The sequence below is a fragment of the Artemia sp. Qi Xiang Cuo genome, chromosome 18 (genome assembly GCF_049724085.1).
Source record: "Artemia sp. Qi Xiang Cuo chromosome 18, ASM4972408v1, whole genome shotgun sequence".
Taxonomy (NCBI): Eukaryota; Metazoa; Arthropoda; class Branchiopoda; order Anostraca; family Artemiidae; genus Artemia; species Artemia sp. Qi Xiang Cuo.
Window position 1 is genome coordinate 59,872,647 of NC_142811.1, and position 6,000 is coordinate 59,878,646.

The 6,000-nt window shown below is 33.5% G+C and overlaps 1 protein-coding gene across 2 annotated transcripts in view; it reads right to left on the minus strand.

The window, feature by feature from the left end:
• Bka (FCF1 rRNA-processing protein Bka) overlaps positions 1-5,190 on the minus strand; it is a 28,143-nt gene extending 22,953 nt beyond the window's left edge. The window contains exon 1 of one of the 2 annotated variants that reach the window (XM_089103933.1): positions 5,087-5,190. The gene's annotated coding sequence lies outside the window, so the exon portion shown is untranslated. The remainder of the gene's footprint in view (positions 1-5,086) is intronic. The other variant, XM_089103932.1, reaches the window with a different exon arrangement.
• Between the last annotated feature and the right edge of the window lie 810 nt (positions 5,191-6,000).

A 6,000-nucleotide genomic window follows, 5' to 3' on the forward strand; every position in this document is an offset into this window, starting at 1 on the left:
AGATATTTTATCAGCTATCAAATGCTTGCTCATAATTTATAAAACTGAGAAGTAAAGGTATTTAATGACTCAGGTATTTCTTAATTTATTAATCTAAGAGTGAAAGTTGGGTTGATGCTTCCTCTACCCTTCCCAAAGCCACTGTTCTTTTGTTAAAACTTTATCTACAGCCTCTCTAAGTCTTAAAAGTATCATTATGCTAAGTACTTTGTTTCCAAGAAAAACAAAGCTAATGTCTCTATTACTACAACAGACACTCTTGTCACCTTTCTTACAGAGGGTTTTAATTAAAGTTTCCCTATAATTAGCAGGTACTACCCTTTTTCAAAAATCATTTTCATAATCTATAGCAATTTATCTTTAACTTCATAACCAGCATATATAAAAAGTTCATTACCACACTATCAGTGCCTGGGGCCTTATGATTTTTCAACCCTTTTAGTAGGCTACTGTTACTAATTTTCAACACAAAATAAATGTCACTAATTCTTCTTCAACAAATATGCATAGGCTATGCTATCAATAATGCCAAATAAAGCTAATTAAAAAAAAACTAAATTAGCTTAATTTTTTTGCACAACATTGGGCTATATCTAGCCCCATTAGAAGAGGAGGCTAAAGAAAATTCAGGAGTGTAATTTGCTATGGGGCAGGGGGCAACTGCCCCCTCCAGACCCAAGTTTACCCCCCCCCCATACCTCAGCTTGCCCCCCTCCCACCTGAAATTTAGTTTCTGCAAAAAATCTTGTCCAAACTAAGATAAGCTGGATTCAATGTCAGTTTTCTTTAGTATATCTTTACCTTTATGGTAATAGATGACTCATTTAGAGTTGTCACTACCATTTTCGATTGATTTGGGAAAATTGGCTCTAACTTTGCCCCCCCCCCCCGGGATTTTGAAAAAATTATGGCACTGCATATTTGTAAGGGTAAGCTAGCTATTAATTTATTTAGTACCAGCATTAAAAAGCTTGGTAAAGGTAAAAAATAGCAGATCTTCAGAAGGAGACATACCCAGAACAAAAAGAGACATTTCAGATTGTTAATTTTATGCTCATTTTCATTGTTTTGTTCATGTTTTGAGCAATCAATCCCTAGCCCTTGTCTAATGATCTCAAATAGCCTCAGGCTATGTAGAAAAACTAGGCTAATAAATGATGAAAACTGATCCAAAAAGTGGAAAAAAGCAAGAGAATATGATTTACTGATTCTTGCTGCATATTTCAAAGAAAGTATGTGATCATTTTTTGGTTAGTTTGTTTATAGTCTTGGGCTCAATGCAGCCATAAGAGGAGGGCTGTGAATGGATAGTCAGCAATGTAAACAAAGCTATAGAAATAAGAATAAAATTATGGTAAATTTGCAGGTGGCACAATAATTTAGCTAGGATGAAAGAGAATACATCATTTGATGCCTTTTTTTATGCTCTTTCATAATTCCATGATTACTTCTGTTGCAAATTGCATCTTGAGCCCCTAAAAGGACCCCAAAGGTGTTTTATATAAATAATGAAAGAGCATAAAAAAAGCATCAAATGATGTTTTCACTTTCATCACAGCTAAATTATAGAGTCCACTACAAATTTACCATGAAATTTTCCCACCCCCACCACCCCCATGTGCAAATATATACCCTGAACTGGAATATACCCTGAACTGTTGACAGCAAAGTTTCTAATTGCAAAATTCAGTGCTATTTTTGTTGACAGCATTTGAAAATCTTGAAACATAGGAAAACAGTTTATATTTGTGTTGCTTAATTAATGAGGTTTGAATTGTTATAAATAAGTATTTTTTGAATATATTACTCTTGAAAAACTTATTTATAAATTAGTGATTTTTTTTAACAACTTTTCAATAACTTAACCACTGTTGATAACTTCTTTGGGTGGTTACAAAAATGAATACCCTTGGGGCTCCTTCAAGGGCTCAAGATGAAATTTGCAACAGAAGTGATTATTGAATTATGAAAGAGCATAAAAAAAGACAACATGATGCATTCACTTTCATCCTAGTTAAATTATTGTGCCACCTGCAAATTTACAGTAAATTTGGTATATTCGAGATAAAGATATTTATTTTGAAAAATTACTTTCACAAGCCCTGAAGGGCTGAATTTGAATTTCAAAGTCCATATAAAAAAAAAAAAAAAAAAAAAAAATCATAACAAAAGCACAGCAACAAAAAAATTGGCAACCAATGCAAAAAAATAAATAAATAAATAAATATTGGAATACTATATGATTCCTTTGTCACTTATATTAAAAACTGCAAAATGACAACTAGTTAAAAAGATAAAAACTGATAAAACTAAAAAAAACAACAAAAAAACACATTAACAAATGTTTAAAAAACAACATAAAAAGGGGATAAGGAGCAAAAACAAAAAAAATGAGTAAAAAGAAAAACAAGCTGTTTCTTTTGTCATGTAAGAGAAAAGATAAGATTTATGTACAAATTAACAACTTTTTATTATATCAGTAAAAAAAGGGATAAAAGATTTCTTATACCACAAGGTACAAAGAATGAAAGACAAGGTGAGGGTAGGCTGGGACACAGTTTGTGGAGGAGAATTTCTATCAGGTACATGGTATTCAGGGAAAAGGTTTGCAGTATGGGGGTTCGAAAGTGCCAACTTACCAAAATGGAGACACAAATTATTTCTTTGTCTCTTGAGGGTCTCTAGTTTTCAAATATTTAACAAATGCAAATATGGTATCTTGCCCTCTTTAAAAATAATTCTTAGAGCTCTCTTTTAGACATTTTCAATCTTTTGTGTTGCGTCAATTGAGAGGTCAGGGTGTCACAGAGGACAAGCATACTCTAATATGGGATGCACAAAAGAAATGTATACCTGTATTAAATGTGATTTAGGACAACTGAATTTATTTAAAAGTTTAAGAAGGGACAGCAAAGAGTTTACTTGTCGTAGTATATTATTTATATGGACATCCCATTTCAAATTAGAAGAAATTGTAGCGCCAAGGAGTTCAAGAGATGTGACAGAGGTTTCAGGAGGAATAGGAGGAAGAAAAAGGGGAGGGGATTTAAGGAAACTTACTGAGATTATTGCGGATTTAGAAGGGTTAACTATTGCGGATTAACTGTCAAGTCAAGAGAAGAGGCCTCACAGGCAATATCTCGGAGTATGCCCATTGGGTTTCTAAACATGTTTTTATGACATATCTCTAAAACTGTCAAGTCATTGACAAATTTCTACCTATTGTCATAAAGGGTTGAAAGGCTGTTAATCATCAGAGAAAAAAGGAGAGGGCCTAGAATAGTCCGCTGAGGAATGCCATTAAAAATAGGGAGACAATCTGAGAAACAATTTAGATATTTAACTGCTTCAGATCTATTAGAGCAAAAAGAGGCAATGAGCTTAACAAGGAAAGTACTACTGACCTACAAGTAAGGTGAATATACCACTTGATACTTTTTTATGCTCTTTCAAATTATAATAATTGCTTTACACAAGAATTTTATTATAAGCTATTTACAGATCCTCAAAGATGATAACTTTTTCCCTTATTTAAGATACTGCTTAAATACTGTTGTATTTACTTGTTTAAACTGGTTAACTGAATCAACTGTGATGAAATCAAGAACCAAAGAACACATGAGAAATATATAACTTTGACTATATACTTTTAAATAAGGGGGACGGGGTAAGGTACAGTGAAGCTGCAGTTGAAATGTGCTAGCCTACCTAAATTATTTTGCATAGCCTATAATGAGGTAAAAATTGTCATAAAAAAGTGAAAAACAAGAGAAAAAAATAATAGTAAAGAATAGGGTAAATTTTTTGCAGTTCATATTATTGAATTACAAATAAAGTAAACATACCACTTGATGCTTTTTTATGCTCTTTTCAAATATAATAATCATTTTGTTGGAAATGAATTTTACCCCCACCCCTATATATGCCAATTCAGGGTGTATGTTTGCCCATCAGGGGGGGGGGGGGTCGTTTAAACCTGCCTCTCATTTACATCATAAATAAATTTATCCTCACCTTCCCTAATGTGCAAATATATACCCTGAATTGTTATACATAAGGGTGGGGGTAAAATTCATTTCTGATAAAAATGATTAGGCCTATTATATTTGGGAAGAGCATAAAAAAGGCATCAAGTGGTTTGTTTTCTTTATTTGTAAGTCAATTTACCAAGAATAGACCCTTAAAGTCTAAACTGGTGGTGCTGATCTCTCTCTCAAGGCCTTTAAGCCAGAAAGTGTAATGGGGGGATGAAAGCCAACCATCCAGAGTTTTTGCACACCCTCACTGTATACTTTCCCCAGATTTCTCTAGGTACTCATTTTGGTAAATTTTTACCAAATCATATTATTGACTTACAAATAAAGTTAATATACCACTTGATGCCTTTTTTATGCACTTTAAAATTATAATAATCATTCTTGTTGCAAATGAATTTTAGTCCCAAACCCTATACATACCAATTCACGGTATATATTTGCACATTAGGGGGGTGGGGGGAAAGTTTAATCTTACCTCTCATTTATATTGGAAATAAAATTTACCCCCACCCCCTAATGTGCAAATATATACCCTGAATTGGTATAAATAGGGGTGGTGGTAAAATTCATTTCCAACAAAAATTATTGTTATATTTGTAAAGAGCATAAAAAAGGCATCAAGTGGTATAGGCCTATTCACTTTATTTGTAAGTCAATAATATTATTTGGTAGAAATTTACCCCCATTTTCAGCTGGGTCAACTCTGGCTCAACTTACAGAGTCATGTCATTGACCTCATCCCAAACCAAACAATTGGATATTTGGATTTGAACCCTTGCCCTTTAAACAAAGGATTCCAAATCCAGCACACCAACCACTTGGCTAGGACAAAAAAAGGTAGGTATCATCTTTGAGGATCTGTATTGGAATTAAATTTCTAAGTAAAATTATAATATTTGGAATAAGGTCTTAGGTCGGTTTAGTCTCTTTTATTCTAGGCTATGATGTCTCCTTCTGAAGAGCTGCTATTCTCAACCTATACCAAAGGCTCATCAAGTAGTAGTATTGTCTTTTATACAGTCAACTAACAAAGAAAACTTGATATCTACCTAATTTGGGTACGAGAAGAGCTTATTAATGTAGACAATGAACTTGACAAACAATAATAATTTTTTGCTATTTCTTTCACAGAAGATATTGCCACCCAGAACAGGGTTGCCAACTGCAAACCTGAAAAAAGAGTGCAAATTAAGGCCAAAAAAGAGTGCAAGTTGTTAAAAGCGTGTGCAATTCCAAAACTTGCGCGCGCGCGGCTGCCGCCGCGGGCGCAGCCCCTTTCACTGTTCTCACCATTCTTACGCCATAAAAACATATTTACCAGTTATCCTTCAATCGATAAACGTATTATCTTTAAATTTGTATAATTTTATTCAAAATAAAGTTAGGAAGTCAACCTCTAAAAAATAAGTTAGATAGTGATTATCATTCTTTTTTTTAGCTTTAAAGGTAATGCTCTGCTTGAAGTTTGCAGGTGTTCATTTCGATTGCTTAGATCTTTCACTGAACTATAGTTGAATGCATCCAATGTCTAGTTAAAGTTTTATTTACATTTTATCTAAAAGTTTTGAAAGGAATATAAGAGGTTCAAGTAACTAGTCGTGAACTATAGCTGACTTCATTCTAGTCAAGTACCGTACCTTAATACAGCGAAAAAAAATGAAAGCAGAAACAAAACGGAGTTATCATCCTTCAAAACACCACACAAAATTGCGTTTTTATTGCATTTTTATTTGCATTTTTTCAAGTTGTGCCTCAGTGTCACCCATCCAATTCGGAAACCGTTGAAGAAGAGGCACAAGAGTGTCCACATCTCCAGATAAGGCAAAATTTGGACTTAAGCATTTGATATTTACCAACGTTAGGTCATTGTCATCAATCCGTTTGCTCATTTGTGAGCACAATTTCAAAAAAAAATCAGACAGCTCATCTGGATACAGGAATCCTGCTGAGCATTCAATAGGCC